This window comes from Anser cygnoides, chromosome 1 (assembly GCF_040182565.1).
Source record: "Anser cygnoides isolate HZ-2024a breed goose chromosome 1, Taihu_goose_T2T_genome, whole genome shotgun sequence".
Classification (NCBI taxonomy): Eukaryota; Metazoa; Chordata; class Aves; order Anseriformes; family Anatidae; genus Anser; species Anser cygnoides.
This window is the reverse complement of record NC_089873.1, coordinates 156,763,077-156,784,625: the sequence shown is the minus strand read 5'-3', so window position 1 is coordinate 156,784,625 and position 21,549 is coordinate 156,763,077. Positions and strand designations below refer to the sequence as shown.

At 40.0% G+C, this 21,549-nt stretch overlaps 1 protein-coding gene across 1 annotated transcript in view; it reads left to right on the top strand.

Annotated features, from left to right (window-relative positions):
• The window catches only part of HS6ST3 (heparan sulfate 6-O-sulfotransferase 3), a 313,685-nt gene that overhangs the window by 106,516 nt on the left and 185,620 nt on the right, over positions 1–21,549 (top strand). The gene's annotated exons all lie outside the window — the stretch shown is intronic.

Below are 21,549 nucleotides of genomic sequence, written 5' to 3'. Positions count from 1 at the left end.
TGTCCCACATCAAAATTAGTCTCCTTCCATCTTTAGTTTTCATTTAGATTTGGGTAGGAAAGATCAGTAAAACCCAGCATAATGCTGATTGTGCTTACACCATTGCCCCAATATGATTTGTAAAAGAAAGCATAGTAGTGTGCTCATCCATCAGAAAGGCAGGTTTTCCTTCTGATCTTTTTGCTGCCATGGATTTATAAGTTCATAATACCATAAGCTACTCCAGTTTCTTCTCTGTCCTGTGGGACACTTAATGTTGAAGATCAGTTTTTTCCTGGAGTTGCTGCCATCTTAATGCCTCTTAGCTTTTTACGTTTGAGGAATAAGCCTGACTTTGCTCTGCTTATTAAGCTGAGATATATAAGCATACGTGAATGTCCTGGTAATTAGTCTCCCATTGCTCTGTGAGAAATCTGAGGATTTTCTTCTGTGTGGCTGGAGGTGATTTTTTTTTTCCCTTCAGCCAGCCAGATACAAAGATGTGCTATAGAGTGTTGTTTTGTTCTCCTTTTTTATTATGCATAATTACTGGTGTCTATTAGCATCATTTCTCTGGTAATTTGTATTCTCAGGGAGGAAAGTAAAACAACACACCGTAATCTAAAACTGGACGTTGGCATCTATACAAGCATCGCATTATCTTGTACTGTAAATGCGTGCTTGACGTCGTGCCCTTTCATGCAGTCAGAGGGAAGAACTAAGAGGCATTTAAGTCACTTTCTACCGAGCTGGTAACTGGATTATTTACTTGTCACGGGGCAGCAGTGGTGCTGGAGCGTGGGGATCGACCCGCAGCTTTCGATGTCTTCGATACCTCCTGCCCGCGCACCGAGCTTGGTCGCGGTCGGCCTGCGCCAGCAGGTCGATTGATGTGCATGGGGGCCTGCCAGGCAAACGGGTGAACCCAGGCTTAGCTGAAACGCTTCTTAACCAAAATTGATACCGATACCTGCACTTAGCATAGCAGTAAAGCCAAAGAAAACACTATATAAAACAATAATAAAAAATAACACTTCCTACGACCCGCTCCACTTACCTCTGGCCTGCTGCCCCCACCGTGCCTACCCTGAGGGCCTCTTGGTCCTGCGCACCTGCCCTGACAGGGGGCTGCGGGTGTTGGTGCTGGTTACTGATCAGGATGGGGCCGTACTGGCTGTGGTTCAGGTCAGGGAGCAGTGCAGAGCTTTGTCCCAGCTCCGATGATGGTGAGGAGGCTCCAGTGCTTCCTCACGGTTGTCGGTCCTGCTGTCCCTCCAGGTCTTTGGAGGATCTTCCCCCTCTTCACTGCCAAATTTGCTGCCGTGCCAGGTAATGTCACCACTCTTTTGGTCTGAGCATAACATGAGTCCCCGAATCAAATACTGCTTAGAATGATTTCATCTAGCATACCGTTTTCTGTTCTTGTTGGTCACTCCCTTGTGTTAACTTTGGGTACCAATCATGAGAGTTATTTCCTCATGTTACTTTTGGGATGCTGCCATCAGTAATCTCCAGGCAAACATTTTCATCTTTCTACCAGTCATGCTCAAATCCTCTCATATTTCGCTTTTCCTTACAGCCAAGAGCTATAAAGACTGCTGTACGTAATTTGTCTCTGGCAAGGTCATAGTGTCAAAGGAGGTCTGTGTGGATGCATCCGCAGTTGTCTGTGTGTTTGGGGAATTCTTTCTGAAAGTCTTTGTGAGGTAGCGGAGGACGCTATATTTCTGGCAGGTTGAGGGGAGAGAGGAGACACAGGCATCAAACAGCAATGTTGCAAGATTGTTAGGATTTATTGCTGTGTAATCGTGGTGAAAGTCTTCCAGCTTTTCAGGCCTGTCCAGGCAGGACCAGACTATCACAAGTTCCTCTGATTAGATTTACAGACTCATTAAGTAGGCTGTGCAGACTCATGTCTGTTGTAACTAGTATAATTTAATTTCATTAGTAATATGGCTATATAGTTTTTGATTTCATGGACAACGATGGTGCAGCGTGTTTGAACCACAATAGGTATTTTTATTGTTTTATTTTCATTAGTAGTATATTTCCTCTTTTTATTTTTTGGACTTGAAGACATTATCCACTCATATTTTCGTGTTTTCCAGTGTGTCTCAGACTCTAGGCTTACCCTTTGGGCTTAATTATGAATGCCTGTCATGTCTGCAATTACGTTGAACATAAGCAACAAAATGTTACATGAGTTAAGCTGGACAATAGCCAACTTCCTATCAGAGAACAGCAAAGTCAAGGAGATAAGAGCTGAAAATTAAGCTAGAGATTTTCTTATTGAAACTGGAGGATGTACTTCATTGTATTTTTCACTTTTAAAAAACCTGCAGCCCTTGCTTGCAAGAGTTAGGAATAAAAAATAATTGATGTCCCTTTAGTGTGATAAAACCATGTGTTATAGTTAATTGAGTATAGAAGACAGGATTTGTTTGTTACCATTGTAACATTCTGTTTAAAAACTGTACATACAGAGAAGTCTAATTTATCAGAAAACCCATTCCTTGTAACGAACTTTTGTACTGACCACTTGATTTTGACCTATCTGGCTTTTTTAAATAAGAATGATCTACTTGAGTTAGGAGAAAAAGCATTATTTGTCTTTTGTCACAGATGCTTAGTGAAATCAAGGGTGTGCTCCATGCATGTTCTTAATAGTTCCCAGTGGGATTATTCTAAGACAAATGTATTCTTTATGTAAAGAAAAGAAAAAGAAACCAACCAAACAAACAAAAACACTTGCAGGATGATTTTGATCTGTTCAGGGATCTTTATGCCTTCCTTCTTTTGTGACACCAGAATGTGCTGGAGGTGAAGCAGGAGGCATGCTGGTATAGGTAAAGCTGAAAGTCCATTTTAGTTGAACCCTGCATTGCACCTGTAATCAGGGCAGCCATCGAAGCATAGTGTTCTACAGGAAAAACAGTAATTGTCTTGGCTGAAAACTTCATTAAAAAAGCCAGGAGAATTTTAAATTAGCGTTATCAAGAGAAATTGGTAAGGATACATACAGACTGCTACTTGGTGCCTCAAGGAAAATTGCCATGAAGCTGCATATAATGTGGAGGATATTTTTTCAGTTCCCTTTCCAATAATGGTAGTTGTCTAGATAACAAGCAAAGGTGTGATGAGAAGTTGGATATAATTGTTAGAATCATTTGAACTGAATTACAGTCACTTTATGAAGGACAGCGAGAATAACAAGGTAGGTAACACCGATTTTTAAAGATTTCATTACCTTTTTTAGAGTTACAGAGAACAAAGCCATGGTCTTTTCAATGTGTGTGGATCAATATGCTGCTGGAGGGATCTGTTACCAGCCATCAAATGATACTACAGAGTAGAAGAGTTCCTTTAAGTACCACCGTAATTCACAGTTAATAAAATGGTGGTGTTATGGTGAAACTTCAATTTAAGTGACATTTAGTGGAAGTTCTGTGCAGTTGGACATAAAACAAGCTATTGTTGCCAGAAGATGGAGGATAATTTGCTAAAGCAAAAAGGTATCACACTGAAAATATGGTAAGTCAATTCTGGGTTTTGTTTTGATGGATAAAGATGAACTAACCACTGGACTGGAAGCTGATGGTTGCAAAGGGACCAGTAATCCTGACCTGATTATATTTAGTACAGGGAAACAGGGCAAGTTCAATCACAAGCTTATATCGAAAGGGCTAATTTCCCAGAACTGAGGAAAACTCTATTTGAAATCGTCTGGGAGGAAAATATGAACAGAAAACCGGGAGTTCCTTAAAAAAAATTAAAGGAGGGACCCCAAGGGACTATAGCTAGTAAATGAAGGGGAGAAGTGAGATCTCTATTCTGAAATAAATTCAGATCAAGAGAAATTAGTAGTGTGTCACAGGCTTATGAGTAAAAAGAAGTGGGAAAATAGGCAAGAATGCCAAGTAGTTTCTTTCTATATTTTAAAGTGTGTACCAGAGAATGTACCGATGGGGTTGCAGAAATTCCTCATATTTTCAGATCTTTTAGTAGCAAAGGAGAATTGTGATAAATCACATACAGTTATGGAACAAGAGCTACTGTTACATCTGTTCCACCAGTGCTGGAACAGGAGATCGAGCAAACCTACAGAAAATTGTTGCACTTGTTTACTGGGTGTTGAAAAGGCATTTATCACTCAAAAGGTCATATCTTAGTATCATTTAGTACCCGTCCTCAAAAACTTCACTGCTTTTAAGGGAAAAAATTGCAAATGCAATGCTGCTTATTGAAGGCTTTTATGGGCCCCCCACCCTTAAGTTCCATCTATGCTATGGATTAAGAAATGGCATTACCACAAAAATAAGTCATTGCTAGTATTTTAGATGTTGAATCAACACAGTTTGGCCAGCTATGAACAAATGCAGGCTGCTGAGTTTTTTTTTTTTTTACTCCATCAAACTAAATCTTGGAAAGACTATATTCACCAAGAAAGCAACTCAGAATAACTGTGCACTGTAGTTCTGCAGGTGTCTTCCAGACGTAATGCATTTTGGAAAGATTTATACCCACAGCAAAGAGGTTCTGTAAGTAGGCTTGAATCAGAGGCAGCGTGTCCTGTTCTCATACAGGCATTTTATATCCTATTGTCGTATATGTTCTGCCCTGTCCAGAATCTATGTTTTGGCTGGATAACGCAGACCTCTCCTCAAAATCACAGTAGTTTAAGATGCCAAATCCCTTCACCAGAAGAAATAAAAAATGCTAAGGGTCTGCTTCTAAGATGTTGATGACAGCCCTAATGAGGGTAATAAAGTATAGGATGCCTAGTATGGTAGGGTGGTTACAAATTAAATTACAATGTGAGTTTCTTAGAAAAATAGGGGACAACTTTCTTGTGGTTTTGCAAAATTTAATCAGCTATTACAAGGGAGTAACAAGGCATTACTTACCACTAATCCATCTAAGCACCTGTTTTTCATGCTACTTCAAATGATCTGTCTTTTGTTCAAATAAAATAACGTCAGATCTCTTTGCATGTAATCACCAACACTGATTTTTCTTATCCTTCCCAGCTTTCCAAATTAATGCAAAGGAAGAATGCTTATATTCTTTATGTGAAATTTGATAAAACTCGCTTGAATCAAAAAGCTGCAAGAAATCTATGTCACTAATCGTTGTTTCCAAGTGATCCAGTAAATTAACATGGTGCTTGATTCATCTCCTGCTTATTTGAACCATGCTTGTCCTCAGCAGTAGCAGTGCTTTTTAAGCCCTGTGAGGTTCTTATCATAGAATATCCTGAGTGGGAAGGGACACCTAAGGATCATCAAATCCAACTCCTGGCTCTGCACAAGACCACTCAAAAGCAACTAGCTTATCTGCAGCATGATGATGATACAATGCTAGTACAATTCATCAGTGGTACAAATTATACTACATACATTAAGCATATCAACAAGATATATGGTAATATCAATGACTCTATGAAAAATAAGTTTTTCTGGACAAAGTTAGGGAAGAACCTCCTTCCCTTTCCCCTTCTTCTTCTTTCCCCTTTCCCCTTTCCTCTTCCCTTTTCTCTTCTATATGCTTTTTCTTTTTCTTTCTCTGGCTAGATTATCTAAGGATGCAAGTTTAATGAAGTGTTTGTTTTTGAAGAACAGCATTTTTAAAGGTTATCTGAGAAGCGTGATGTGCTCATAGTGAGGAGTGAGTTTTTATGCACTCTGTGTGCGGCATATTTACAAAAGTAACTGTGATATTTGTGAACAGAAAGGCTTAATTCTGTCTTTGCAGGTTTCATTTCCTCACGTTCTGCTTGTGATGGCAGTGGTATTAAGAATCTGCCGTGGCCTTGGTTATGGAGTCATTTAGACGTGTAGTCCTGTTGGACATGAGCGGTTCATAGCTTTTTATTGTAGTTAAGTATGAGAATACTAATGAATACTTATTTAATCCCCACCACTTGCTACGGTGTAGTTATTGCAACATCTATTTGCTAGCCTCTCTGGGTTACAGTTACACTTCACAGACTTCAGGGAAAGAGATTAAATTACCTACTTCAAGTACGTTTTACTGCTTTATCAACAAGATATACGCTTGTAAATATTTGCAAAGCTAATGAACGTTCTTCTTCACAACGCTGCATGTGCTTTGGTTGTGGGTCAGTCTTGATCCTTCAGGGGGAGAGTGGGACAGGATATCGCATTCGTGCACTGCAGACTAGTGCCACTGGGTACTGAGTATGGGTTGTTGGGTGGAATTTCTGTTCCAGTTTGGTCTGGATGTGATGGCCACGGTTCATGTAAGTCCAGGCCTTAAAATGATCCTGCCTTCCAAACCACCCCTTCAAAGCCCTACCTGGGACCTCTAGGAGGACGGGGCAAGGCAGGTGCGACTGATGGGGTTTTGTTTGTTTCTCTGGGAGAGGGAGGCCAGTTATGCATCCAAACGCCTACCAATGCCATTTGTTCTTCTCACTTCTTAAACTTGTTTGCCTTCCTTATGGTTCCCCAAATAATATGTGTTGATTTCAGTTTTGATCTCCTATTAAAAAAAAAAAAAACACACCTTTATTTGTATATACTTTATACGTGTTTAGTATTTCACCCATCTATCATGCTCTTTCTGTTGAAGAACCTTGAGAGCGACATGTTTGTCAAAGAGAGAGCTTGGTCATGTTGTTACTATCATCTTCCAGGTAAGTGATAAGCAATCTCTGTAGGTGATAGAAGTTACAGCATCACAGATCATGAGGCATGGGAGATAAAGAATATTGTTGTGGTCTTTCCATGGACAGTGGAGCTCGGTTGTTGACTGTATGTGCCAAAGGCTGTGCCAGTTCATTATAAAACCCAGACTCTGTTTCTAGCAGAGTTTGGTTAACAGTGTCTTGCCTGTCCTTCTGTGAGATTGTGTTGTGTCATTTTAGCTCTGAGTGGTTGTTGTGTTAATAGTAGCTTGCACTTATTCACGGAATCACAGAATAGCTGAAGCTGGAAGGCACCTCTGGAGGCCATCTGGTCCAAGCCCTGCTCCAGCAGGGCCACCAGAGCAGGCTGCCCAGGGCCATGTCCAGGTGGCTTTTGAAGGCCTCCAAGGAGGAGACCCCACAGCCTCTCAGAGCAACCTGTGCCAGGGCTCCGACACCCGCACAGCACAGAAGTGCTGCCTGGTGCTCAGAGGGAGCCTCCTGGGTGCCAGTTTGTGCTCACTGCCTGTAAGGTTGCCCCCATTTTTCTGTAAGCTCTTGCAAGTGTAATGAGAATTCCAAATCTGGTCTCCAGGATGTGATCTTCCTATAGAAAGAGGTCAGCTGCAGAAGGTAAAGTCACAGAAGATGATCTTTTTGGGCTGATCATCTATTCCTGTCCCTCAGTCCCAAAGCAAAATCTGTTGATTTTACTGTCAGATTAAAAGCAAGCTAGGCAGATACCTCAAAAGAGATTTCACAAATAGTGATGATGGTTTTCCTTGTATGTTGCATTATTCATTAGACTCCTCTTTTATTTTTTAAGATTCTAGTATAAGAGTATTCGACTATTAAAAAAAAATAAATCACAATTTAATTCAAAGAATTTATAAGCAAAGTAGTATATTTGCTCTGCTGCAATATACAAGATAATATTTCTGAATTTTGATTCCAAAGCATCATTCTGCAGGTCAGAAAGGTGATCAAGTTTGTCTGTTGGGTATTGGGCTTCAGCAGCTTTTTTAACCTCTGCACAGTATGAAGTGTGTGTTTGTGTGTGTGTGTATATATATATATATTCACATATTCACTCTGGCACTGTAAAGAGCAATGCTTGTTAAATTCATTGCTATTCTGGCTTTTCAGGTCTTCCCTTTTCTTTAAGAGACTTAATAATTTTTAATTTTTTTGTGTGTGTTTAGTGAATGTTTCACTATATGAAAACTGGAAGTTACAGTGAGGATGTAATAAAATGTTCTAAAGAAACAGGGACAGGGATAGGAAAATTATTTAGATCCTTTTAGAGCATTAGTGTGTGTCTATAGCATCTGCAAAAATATTTGATGCTCAGAGTGACTATCAGATCAGAAAACTTCTATTTAAAGTCATGCCAGTTTTATATCACTGAGCTCTATTGTTTTCTGTGCTAAACTATTTATGAAACAATTCCAGGTTTCTTCAAAGAAACAAATTAGAAAAAGTTCTCAGCAGACAGTCATAAATTTTCCTTAGTTTGGTTGTGAGGTATGAGATTCAATTTGAGCTTGCTTTATTACCCTGAACAAATAATTGGATATGTTCAGAAACACTGAAAATAGTTATAAACGATTTGTTTCAATCTGTTAACTGAAGTTAAAATAACGTTAGCATAAATTCATCCCTGAAATTAATAGGTCCAAAACACTACAACCGATGGGAATTGGGGTTGATTCTGTCAGGTGTAAACTCCTTGCTATCAGCTCATCCTCTGCATCTAACGGGTCGACTCCCTCAGCTTTTCAGCTTACATCCTTGCTCCTTTGCTAGAAAGGAGTTCAGTTCAGAAAGAAGTCCTTCCAAGTGAACCACTAGTAGTATTCCATACTTCTTTCTGTCATGTGTACAGTTTTTATAAATGCGGTTAATAACATTGTGTTATTTTATAGGTGAAGCAGGCAATTATTTCCCCTTCACACTTTGCCTAATCCCTATTGCAAGCGGTTGGCAAATTTGTTACGCTAGTTTAACGGAAATTCTGTGGAAATAAGAGAAGTTGGAAAAGTGGTTCTTTGATGCTTACCCATTTGCACAGGTGGGCATAATACAGGGAAGTAAGTGTTCTCTCCATACTGTATGAGTCTTAAAACCCCAATGATTGGATGTGATCGGGTGCTAAAAGCTACCCACTGCAATGTAAGGTGTATGCAAAGCACATGCTTCCTCCTTTCAGCAGATCTGAATATGCACAGGTGACAGTTTCAACAGTTAAATCATTATTATTTTGCACACTTGTGCTTGTTATGCACGGACCATTTATTGTAGGTATTTAAGGAGAACGCTCGTGGCCCTCCCAGAAGGTGAATTAATTAACGTGTGCACAAAGTTTTGTAACATGAAGCACGGTAAGTTACACGGAGCTAAGAGCTTGAGAAGCTGAATGAGATGCCATTTTACCCAACGTGGAATAGTTCACGAGGTCTGCAGTTTGGAAATGTCAACTACTAAGTAGCAGTTCCAGATACCTTAGAAAATACTTACAGATAGCTTCCAGTCATTATACTTTAAGATGAGATTACTACTGTGCACCTAAATGAGATGCTTATTTCAGTCTCCGAGCAGCTTAATTTTAAGACGCCAAAGGTCAGGGAGGCTCTAGTAATAATCTAATAACAATTGACTGCACGTTTCTGGGAGATTTAGCTGCATTAGAGCCTTGTTGCTGAGAGCAGGATGAATTAGTTATTACTTAACTGGCATAACTGGAGGCAGTCTCAGCCCTCTAATATGACTAATACAATGTCATGGAGTGGCCAAAGGCACCTAATGCTCGGACAGCTGTTCTAGAAACTCGGAGCACACTCACCGTGGTTCTCTGCAGATTTCTCCGTGTCCCACCTAATAAGGATGCGATTGAGTTGGGACTGAGGTACCTGATGTCGTGGTTTTAGCTAATAGGCGTCAGGCCACGGTTCTGGAGGAGTTAGGTGTTGAATGCATTCATTCAAGTGTAAAAAATATTTCTTTTTCTACAGATGATGAATCTCACGGCAGCCTGAATCATTTCAAAGCCTGCCTCCCTCTGAACCTTATTATGATCGGATTGCATAATGATTGTAAATGTGCTTTGAGATGCACAAATTGTAGGCACTAAGTAATTGAAAAGAATTTTTCTAATATTGATAGCAAAATAATATTCTGATCATGACATGTAACAGCAATTTTCTTGGAACGCTGAATGGACATTTAAGTCTCAAGACCAGAAGCTTATTTACAGTTTAATTAAAGTAAATGCACATTAATAGTGATATTATTAGTATTCAGTATCTTTGGGAATGTACAGGCAGTTAATCTTCATATTTCCTAGAGGAATAAACGATAGTTTGGGGATGACTAATTTGATGTAGTAATTTGAAATGTGATTTTGAAATTTATTTATATGGTTTCAAAGTTACTGCTCATTTATTTTCTGGCAATCTAGCGAAGACAGTTTAAAGAGGAAACTTCTGGTTTTCAGTGAGTATATTTGTTCCTTAAGTTGGAGATAAAAATTCATGTGTGGGGGGGGAAGGAAAGGCGGCCTTGCCATTGGAACTTGCTTTTTCCTCTGTCTCCCATCCCTGCCTTCCCCAAGGTGCAGAGTGGTGTGAGATGGGAGGAACTTGTCTGAAAGGAGGCAGTTGTGCTCCCACTCTGAGTCTCTGGTGCTCACCACTTCATGTAACTCACCGGACTGGCAAGAAGCTAGGCTAGTGAAAGAAGTTAAATTTCCTTCTGGTTAGTGAGTTGAATAAGCTCATGAAAAGATGTAAGAGCTAATGTAAAAGGATTGCATTAGTAAGGGAAGAGGCAAATCGTTGCTCCTTAAGCAACAGTGAGCTGCTAGATTTGCTGCTAGGCATGGAATTGCCCTCTTAGTCTTAGTCTGGGTTGGTTTAACCAAAACATTTCTGTGTGGAGACTGACACCCTCCAAAAGCAATGTCCAGTTGTTCATGCTGGTGTTGTCTGAAGTATTAAATTCTGTTTGAGGAAGCACTTGGGGAAAGCAGGAGGATCAGCTAAAGAAGAGGTCTGAGGAATCACTGCTGTCACTCTCAGGAATCATGAATTCTGTCTTTCCAGTCATTTATTTCTTCAGTGTTTGGGGATCTTAGAGATACCATCTCTATTTTATTGGGCATGAATAGGTAGAGCTGAGTTTTGTGAGCAAACTCAATTTAGGAATAACATGAGACAGTGTGTGGAGTGAAAAAGATGTATCTTTCATGGAAGGTTTTTTTTTTTTTTTTTTGTGGGGAGAATTTCCTGCAAATCAGTTACAGGTCTTTAAAGGAATAAGAATGTTTCAGAATGTGATAGAGCTGCTTGATATACTTAACTTGGATGTATTTTGACAAAAAGATTTTGACACAGTCCCCTCTTACAGGCATGAAAGGCTTTTTTATGGATGGATTTAACGGCTGGTTAAGGACAGTAGACGAAGAACATGGTCCAAATTTTTATAGTGGCAGGAGATTGTGAACAGCATCTAACAGGAATCTCTTGGAATATGTACTGCTCAACATATTCCTGGATCTGGAAAAGTGATGAATAATGAAAAGACATAATTCTGTCTAATTAAAGCATTAAATTAAAACCGAAGAATTACAGAAGAATCTCATGATGCTCAGTGACTGGGCAATAATGCAACAAATGAAATTGTGGCAATAAATTCAAAGTAGTGCATCAGGGATAAAACTATTGCTGCTTACACAGTGATGGGCTGTAAATTATCCATTAGCACTCAGAATAGAGGTCTGGAAATCATTGTGATAGGAGGCTGAAAATGCTGGTAGTGTGCTTAGTGCCAGTCAGAACAACGTTAAAAATGATTAGGAGAGGAGGAGAGAACAAAAAGTGTTTTGTAAACGTGTTATGTGCTTGCATCTTGGGTAGGAAACAGCTTCGGTACAAGGTGGGATTCAGGGCTCTCCAGTTCACAAAAGAGATGATTGAGGAGAAACTGATTGAGATATATAAAAGCATAAATGGCTTGGAGAAGGTACATGGCAACAATTGTTCGCCTTTTCTCAAAAAGCTAGATGAGGGAATATCCAGTGAGATGAACAGGAAGCATCTGTAAAATAAATTAATGCAAATAATGTTCGTATTATGCCTAATTATTACGTGGAACTCTGCAAAGGTCAAATGTCCACCAAATGGATTAGGCAGGGAGGGTAAATCAAGTACTGATAAACACAGTGGTGTGTACAGATTGTTCAGCTTGGGAAGTCCTTAAAATAGGGATTGCTGATAGTGGGGACAGTTAGTATGCACTTCCCCCATTTTTTATGCCATTTTCTTCACCATCTCCTATCAGCTGCTATTAATTTGACATTAAATTGACACTTGGTCTTAACCAGCTCAGCTAACCTTACAGGTAGGTTAACATTTAACCACAAGAGGCATATGTGTAAAAACAACCATATAAGTAGGCTCTTAACTGCACTTACTCAAAATGGATGGACCTAAAAGGAATTTGTGCATCTCTGGTGGGTCCTCAGTCCAGACTGATGATGGGTCTTTATGATCTGCATTGTTGGAGACATAGCAGAGATGAAGGGAGACTGAAGAGGTGAGACAGGGATAGAGATGGACACTTAAACAGTGTGTATGTAGAAAGCTTTGGTTATGGTGAGTAGGAGTCCTGATCACTAGAAACAGGTAAAAAAAAAAAATGGAAGGGCAGCTTCAGAGCAGTAGATATTCTGCTTGTAGCTTTTTTCTGTGCTTGACTGTTGGTAAGGTAAATTCTAGAGGTTAATATTGGTTTCACATTTTTGAAGATAGCATCATGTCTTTCCTATTCCAACTTTCAGATTAGAAGAAAACATTTAGGGGACTCTAGACCAGTGGGAATTGAAGACTGGGGGTTAGAAATTGAAGGCTTATTGAGAAATTTGCTAGAATTTAAGAGGGAGATTTCCCTTAATATGATGGGAAACATAAAGTTTACAAGTCTGGATCTCTGACCTGTCTACCCAAATATATTGTAAAAGAAAGTTGAGTGGAAAACAAAGCCTGGAAATTGGCATATAAAAAGCTTAGAGGTGGAAGACTATGGAAAAAACATGGAAAGGAACACAGTACTTGTTTTTTGACTGACGTGTTAAATCAGGAGTTGAAGAGCTTTGGACTTTTTTTACATTGAGTTCTTACTTTTCAACTTGTCTTGAAAAGATGAAGTTGGAAGACCACCTATGGAGAACTGTAGCTGAATGGAAAAATTTGTGTACGACACCTTATGTTGAAGATTATTTCTGTATCTTAAATGGTGAATCACTCTGTGCACAGGAGTGTGAGGAATTGATATCCTCTGCTTCTCAAGTTAGTCTGCATAACAGCACAGTAAATTCCTTTGATGCTCTTTCACAGGTTGGTTGCTGTGTTTCATAATGTACGTCTCTGAGATGAAGAGAATTGCAAGAATATTCAAAGTGATTCAGAAAGGATGACACAACACAATGTTGTTGTTGTGACCCCATGACATAAGACCATCCATCAAAGCCATTAAAAAAGAAAAAGTTTCATTGTCATCTCACCAAAGGACAACCTTTTTCCCCTGTTGTGAGCAAAATCAGTCGTGAGCCAGGAAATTCCACTTAATTTAGTTTACTGCAGATTTATTTCAACTTCAAATTACTGATTTTGGTATTGAAAAATAAGATGAACAATTAAACTAACACTCAGAGAAACCACCTCAGCTTCAGTTGAGACACCCCTCCTTCCCCTTTCCTGGGCTGCCATCCCTTGGCTGTGTGCTATGCACAGTCCCTTCAGTGAGGCAGAAGTTGTCAGTGCGTTGTTCCTTGTCTTTTTACTGCTCCTTGTTTGTTACTCAACTTGTCTGGCATGGGCATCTCTTCTCTTGGGGGCTGCACCTACCCTGGTGTGGCGTCCTCCACAGGCTGCAGTCCCCTCAGTGGTGCTCCTCCTTCTCCGTCATTTTCTATGCTTCTGCCCCTGCTTGGGCATCTCCTCTTTTTCCTCCTTTCTCTGCAGCTTTTCTGGGAGCTCTTGCATTGCTTTCTGCAGATTGATGGTCTCAAATCTGATGTAAACAGATTGGTAGCTAGCTGGAGACAACTGATGACATGCACAAAATACCCTAAAGATACTTAGGGAACTTATGTTGAAAGACAACTGACCGATTAATTTAGGAACTTCACTGAAGGAAGAAGATGAAGAGTGAAGGTTGCATCACACTCCTGATTTGGGCACCAGAAATCCCCTCCATGTTCTTTTGGATCTACTAGCTATAGAATTTCTGATTATTTTCCTATTCTGCACATACTATGTTTAATGTTGTTACCAAAGAAACAGACTTGCACGTAAAAACAGAAGTATATGAACAATTGCATGAATATTAGAATGCGGGAAATGTTAATGCTCCAATTTTTCAATCCTTTATTCTTCTAATTATGAAGCCTGTCCCAGCAGTATTAGTCACTGATATTTAGTGCTAATTTATCTAGACAGTAGTGTATGATATAAGATACAATCTTTATTTTAGTAGTGTGTTGTTAACTGCCTCTTGGAAGTAAATGAGTAGATTAAATGGGAGTGGACATATTGCAAACTTAAAAATTGTGCTGAAATCTTTGACGTGTGGTTTCAGAATTTTGTCTTTACATGTATGGCTATGATTTTCTGCCACTTCTGAGCTATTTATATCATGGGTAAAAGGATATTGATGAGACTAATTTTTCATGTAGTATGCATTAGTAGATCAAAGGAAAATGTTAGATTCTGTTAAGTTGGACCTCTTCTTCTCCATAAAGAGAGACAATAACTAATATACTTATCAGAGATCCTTTATAAAATAAGAACAATTCAGTAGGAAGATCAAAAAATTATCAACCAAATAAGAAGAAATTGATAAAGATCTGGATTTGTGCTGGGGCCAAACTTGTTCAGCTATTCAGAAGTAGCTTGGTGATGCTAGATTGTATAGATCATTGTGGAAAGTGAAAAGAAATGGATTAAGAAAAAAAAAAACTGGCAAGCCTATTATTCTGGTCTTCTAGATAATTCTGTGCTGTGAAGCACTGAACCAGGATCACCTGATATTTACAGATGAATGAATCGGGATGACGGGTGCATTGTGTGTGACATAAAAACAGACCACCACATGATGTTGAGCTAAATATTTTAAAGTAAAATTAGCAAGGTAATTGTGAATAGGAGAGAATGCTCTTCAGAGTCTTCTTAGATTACTGTAAGTATGTTGATAATACAAGAAAAATAACCTAGCGCTAATGTCTGTAGGTGCCTTTCACAATCTCAATGATAAATTTGTAATTACTCTGTCCAAACCTACACAAAAGCCATGACTAAGATTCTCTTCAATTGTCCAATGAGTAATACTGAATCACTCTACATCATCGAGCTATTAGAAAAAGTGGCTGTATTCATGGGTGAGAATCTGTTTCATCACCTGTTTCCGTGTGCTTTAGAATTTATTCAAGTCAATAAGCTGAGAAAGAATTTAATCATAACCAACCATTTGACCTACCTACATGTGGCATGAGTGCTTTAAGTAATTTTTTTATTTCCCTATGAAGTAGTGGAGACAATGCGTGCATTCCAATAGGAAGTGTGATTTGATAGTTGGGAAGTGCACTCTTCCCTTTCACTGTGCTAGCAATGTATGACGGCATATGAGAGAGATCACAGCACTTCTCAGAATGGGATATTAGAAGGTAACCATGGATGTTTTCGAATACTGCTTGTTATTTGTAATGTTACGCAGCTGACATTCATACACGCGTGATACTTGATGTCTCTGGACCAGGATCAGTCTTGGTTATGCTTTTGTTGCCCTAGCAGCCACTCTTAAGATTTATGTGACTACCTCTGTACACTAGGCAAAGTATTGAAAATGTTAAGGTCCTCTAAAATACAGTATGCATGAGTCTGCGATTACATGCTTGATGAACACTTGAGGAACAGCTTTAAAAAAAGAAAAACAACAGAAAACTGGTCACACTTTCCTAGTAATTCAAAACCATGAAAATTTATAAGCAGAGTATATTCCTTTGACGTTTCTAGCACTACTGACTCAGACCTCTTATCAGATTTAATTTATAAACTAACGCTGAGGAATTAATGGAACTAATTTGTTGCTCAGATGATTCATTGTGTTGTGTATTCGCTCCTGTTGAGTTCTGTATATGTATTTTTTGAAAAGTAGTAAAACAAGTCTGCATTCACCGAAGGAATTATTTATTTTCATCAAATACAGGTTCTTATGCCATGCAGTGTTCTATTTAATGAGCTATTCTTAGGGCGTTTGGTTTGATAGTATGCCTGTATTTCACTGGGGGATGACTTCCATGGGATATGGAGATGTGAAATCAACCTAGCTTGCTAATGTTTATAAATCCCCCCCTTTTTTTTCCCCTCTGCAAACAGAGATCATTGTGTAATCAAAAATGAAGTTCTGGCGAAATTCTTAGCTTTTTACCTAGTTTTTACAATATACTTTAAAAGCATCAACATGCTTTATCACTCTTTTTTTTTAATACAAAAAAGTTGCAACTATTTGAAGAAAATATAGACTCTCCCAAGCATCAGCATCAAAAAATACCCCCCTCTCATTCATCCCAGAGGGTTAGTCATGTTGACTGAGCACTCGCTTGCCATTTGCTCATATTCATTGTGCACTTCTATGCATCATTAATGTATGATGGCCACATCCTACAGCAGATATGATCTTTTCATTTCCCTGAGCTGTTCTTGGTAGCCCTCATTGTAGGGTGTCAGGTTATCAGGGACACATTTGAAAATACACCCTCTCCTCCCTGGTTACAGCAGCCTCTTGGATCTTTGCAAACAAGTTTTAGAACATCCCCGTGAAGCGAGGTGGTGCTGTCATCCCTGCTCACACACAAGGAAAAAAGGTACAGAGATTACACAGAATAATTTTGGGCTGAAGAGTTTGAGGATGTCTGGGGCTGGACATTTTTATTTGGTACTAATTTACTGTGTTTTTATATCAACAGCGGTTGTAGCTATTTGTATTTATTAAATAATGAATCAGACCTCCAGCTGTCATACTGGGTGTAGCAAAGACGCAGAAAGTGCAGGCGAGGCTGGCTGGGCTCGAATTTATTGTACATGACTGAGTTGTCTAGGTGTGAAGGATGTTGGGTGCCCAGTGTCCTTTCTCAAGTCTGTGGAGGAGAAGCTCTGCAAGAGAGCAGTCAGTCCACCTGGCCACCTCTGACATGGGGGTAGATGCCTGACGTACGTACCTCCAACTCGTTGAGAAGAGTCTGGATCTTGGTGATTTTCTGCAAAGAGAAGTCGTGATCAACATCACACAGGGCTTGCACAGTGTTGGCGGTGGCACATGGTTCTCCAGTGAAAAAAAATCTGAATATGTTGAAACTCTGTGGATTCTTTTTTCCTTCCCCTTGATGGATCATTTGCGGTGGTTGAATTTTTTTGCAGGAAGTTTCTCTATCAGGCTTTTCTTAGCATGAGAAAAGATAGCACTTAGCTAACATTACTGGAGAGTGACAGACTATCGCACAGGGATCAGCAGAGAGCACGGCCATTCCAGGAGAATGGAACTGACTTTGCGACGAAGTGCTCTCCAGTCATCGTAATGTTACTTGCACCTGTTTGCTCACTGCCCACAATTTTTTTTCCTTCCTTAATGTAATACTCTTCATGCATGTTCATGCCTATGCATGAACTATTTTATTCTTTCTACTTTTTTTTTTTTTTTTCCAAGCTGTCATCTAATATCCCATCCTTCTCTGCTCTGGTTCTGCTCCTACTCCTTTCCCTCTCCCATTTTGCATTCTTTTTCTTTGTGTCTCACTTCTGTGAATCCTACATCTTTCTTTCATTCATATCCCTCATTCTTCTGAGTTCTTGTTAGAAGTGCGTATTTGTCCCCCCCGCATCCTGTCTCGAGGGGCAGTACAGAGTCTTCCTTCTACAGTTTTCTGGAAAGGAAACTTGTAGTGACTCTGGAGAAGCAGGACTGACGGGAAAATAGCCTGCTCCATCTGTATGTATCTAGCACAGAGCTTGCTTAACTCTGTGAAGACAATGCTTGCATTGTGCCAGCAGGTCACAGGAGTTTTGAGAGGTGATGCACATGGCATCTTCAGAGGAAGGAGCTGCTTAGATCTCCATCTCTGAACTAAGCTTGACGTAGGTGAGGAAGAATCTTTCAAAGACCTGTACACTGGCCAGCTGGAGTGAGTGGCTAAAGAAATGTCCTTGGTGGTACAAGGTAAGTGCTAGATGGCCAAAATGTGAAGGCCCAGGGTTTTCTCATGATTTGGTAAGACAAAGACAAGAGCTTAAAAAAAAAAAAATGTTTCTAAAACTCTCAACCTCAGTTTGCCCGCGGAGCACGGTACTCTGCAGATGAAATAGTATTACCATATTTTAGTTCTACTGCCTGTTGTTGCAGTACTAATTTTGTCATCCAGATAGCTGCTGATGCAGTTTCTGTTGCGTGCTGCACATTTACAAAGTCGGTACGATTAGGAGAGCTAGTTTTGTGTTTGTGTGGCCAGGCTGATGGTTACTTTCAGACTCTGCATAAACAAAGCCTTAAAACATGGTGTCCATCTGCCATCGCATCATTTAGCATCAATTAATAAATGGCCCAGCACACACAGATGTTTTTCTAGTGTGGCACTGACTTTTTACAGATGTCTGTGAACCTTTTGGCTGAGTTATAATTTTCAGCTTCTCTCATCATTATTTGTCACAGGAACATGCCTGGTCTGTTTTGAGACTTATTTAAAAAGTAAAACTTGAATTTGTTCTCTCTCGTGACTGGGCTATTTCTCATATTATTTGAACAGCTTCCTGCTTTCGTCAAGAAAAAGCTTAGAGTTACAGATCTGTGATAAGAACAGAATAGTTCCAGATAGCATCAGCCCGAGACCAAAATGAAACGCCGTTGTGCTATTGTGTGTTGTATGCAGCTCTGGTCTCCCAGCCTCAGAAAGGATGCGGTAGCAGTAAGTAAGGGATGGAACAGATTCTGCCCACAGAAAGATTAAAACAAAACTCTGCAGCTTGAAAAGGAGGTGTTGTAGGTGGGTTTTGATAATGTTGGGAATGATAAGGAGAGGGGGAGAGAGCATAAACGAAAAACATCATGTTCTTGCATAAGTCCACCGTAATCTTGCATCCTTGGGAAGGAACAAATTCTGTGTGAAGAGACTTTAAATAAAAAATTGAAGAGAAAAGGAATTACTGATGGGGAATAGAGTGAAGTATATAAAATCATGAATGTCATGGAGAAGGTGAATAAGGAATAATTGTTTGCTATTTCTTACGGCACAAGAACAAGGGGATATCCAGTGAAATGATCAAGCAGTAGCTCTAAGACAAATGAAGGGAAGTACTTTTTCATGATGTGCATAATTAAATTGCAGGATTCATTGCTGCAGAGTGTTGTGGAGGCTTAAAGTCTGAATGGGTTCAAAAGCAATTAGACAAATTCATGACGGATACTTCCATCTAGGGCTATTAAGCACAATGATGGGAATTGGGAATCCCTAAACCACAATTTACGGGAAGATGAAAGGTTGCTGGAGGGTTGGGCAGAGGGAAAGAAGCATTGCTGTATGAAATAGGATGGCATATTCTTTTCCTAAGCATCTAGTGTCAACCCCTGCTGGGGCTGAGATGCCTGTAGATTGGTCCCAGTCTTTTTTTAATGAGAAATTAGAAAAAAAACTGGTAAGAGCTGTTCTAAGGAAAGCCAGTCTCATTGGGGGCTAGCACAATGCACTAAATGGCCTTTTAGGCCACTGCCCTACCCTTTTTAGTTTACATCCATGCAGCTGTGTTAAGGAAAATATGCTGAAGTAACTCACCATGCTTAATTTAGAGAAAGTTATTAGCAGCTTCGTGCCAAGCTGCTTAGGAAGAAACAGATTTCTGATCCTTTTGTTCTCTAATTCTTTGATTTCTGGATGTCTGGGTTTACGGGCTTCAGCTTCGGGATATGAAGAGTGTTTTGTGCAGGAATGGCCTGCTATTAAGGGTAGTATTCTCAGGGGGAAGCTCAGTTGTCAGTCCGAACTGATCATTGAAGCCAGGTGTCTGCACTCCCACAAGCTGTACGTAATGACGAACCTGATTTGTTAAAGTTTCTTCACAGAAACACAGGGTGGTTGAGGCTGGAACTGACCTCTGAAGGCCACCAGACCCAAGCCCTGCTCCAGCAGGGCCACCCAGCGCAGGCTGCCCAGGACCATGTGCAGGCAGATTTTGAAGGCCTCCAAGGAGGAGACCCCACAGCCTCTCAGGGCAACCTGTGCCAGGGCTCCGACACCCGCACAGCACAGAAGTGCTGCCTGGTGCTCAGAGGTGTGGTGGTGTAACCCGGCTGACAGCTGAGCACCACGCAGCCACTTGCTCACTCCCCAGTAGTTGGATGGGGGGGAGAATCAAAAAAGATAAAAGTGAGAATTCATCAGCTGAGATAAGGACAGTTTAATCAGAAAGAAAAAAAAACAAAAAAAAACAACAAAACAAAAAAACAAACAAAAAAAAACCACAAATGCTGCACAACACAATTACTGCTTACCACCAGTCAACTGATGCCCAGACTGTCCCCAGGCAGGAGCAGCCACCCCTGGCCAACTCCCCTGGTTTTATTGCTGAGCATGACACCACAAGGCATGGGACATCCCTCTGGCCAGCCTGGGCCAGCTGTCCTGGCTGTGACCCTCCCAGCTCCTGGTGCACCCCCAGCCTAAGAACCAGAAGAGTCCTTGGCTCTGTGCAAGCACTGCTCTGCAACAACTTAAAACATCAGTGCATTATTCTCATCCTGCAACACCAGCATTCAACACCAGCGTTATTCTCATCCTAAATCCAAAATGCAGCACCCTACCAGCTACTAGGAAGAAAATTAACTCTATTAATATTATAATTATTACACTAATATAGCCCCGCACTTTGGGGGCTATAATTGTAACAGAGCTCAAGGTGGTTTAAGCAGCCAGCTTTCGAAACACATATGACCATGCCTGGGTAAGAGTCAGGAAGCACTTCAGCAAAACAGTTACCTTTCTTTTTGTATTGGGTGTCTGTGGCTTAGGCTGTAGGACAATGGATGCATGTGCATCACTGTTTGAAACTTAGGTGCTCTCTGAAAGTCTTAGACAATCTGAATTTCGCTTGATGTTGTGATGCTGTTATTTCAGGAGCATGTGTATGCTCGCTGGTAATCTACCGGACTTGCAAAAGTCCTTTTTTTTCATTTTAACATACAAAATTACCTGCACGTTGTATTACAGACATTGGAGCAGTTACCAGAAGAATCAGATTGGAAAAAAAAGCAAATTTCTTAGGTACAAAGCTAGGCTGGGTTCTACTTGCTTTCCTTTGCAAAAATAAGAATTTGAAGAATCTAGATAATACTGTTTTTTCCTCCTGCAAAAGAAGCATAACCATTTACCCATGTACAATGTGATCATGTAAGCTACTTCTGTGATGCAGCAGTGGATGATTCATTGTACTGGATTAATTAATGCTTTGCCACCTTCAAATAGAATAGATACCGTTCAAAGAGGAACATTTAGACTAAATGCATCTGAGAAGTGAATTGCATACTTGTAATTATTTTTAGTTCTTAAAGTATCTGAAAGGATTTTTGACATTTCGAAATGTTGTGAACGTCCAGCATTTATGTAATGCTTTTTATTGAGAATTCCTATTGACATTTTTTCCTGTAGGTTTTTGTATTTTTTAGCATTCATCAAGCGATGAAGGATGCTTAATATTTCTGGGAGACAGAAAAGAAAGGCTGTGATTCACATCTGAGAGCTTTGAAGCCACCAGAAATTGTGGGTAGGGAGATGTAGTCTAGTAGGGAGACTACATTACCTTTATATTCCATTTTGATTAACAGCTTTT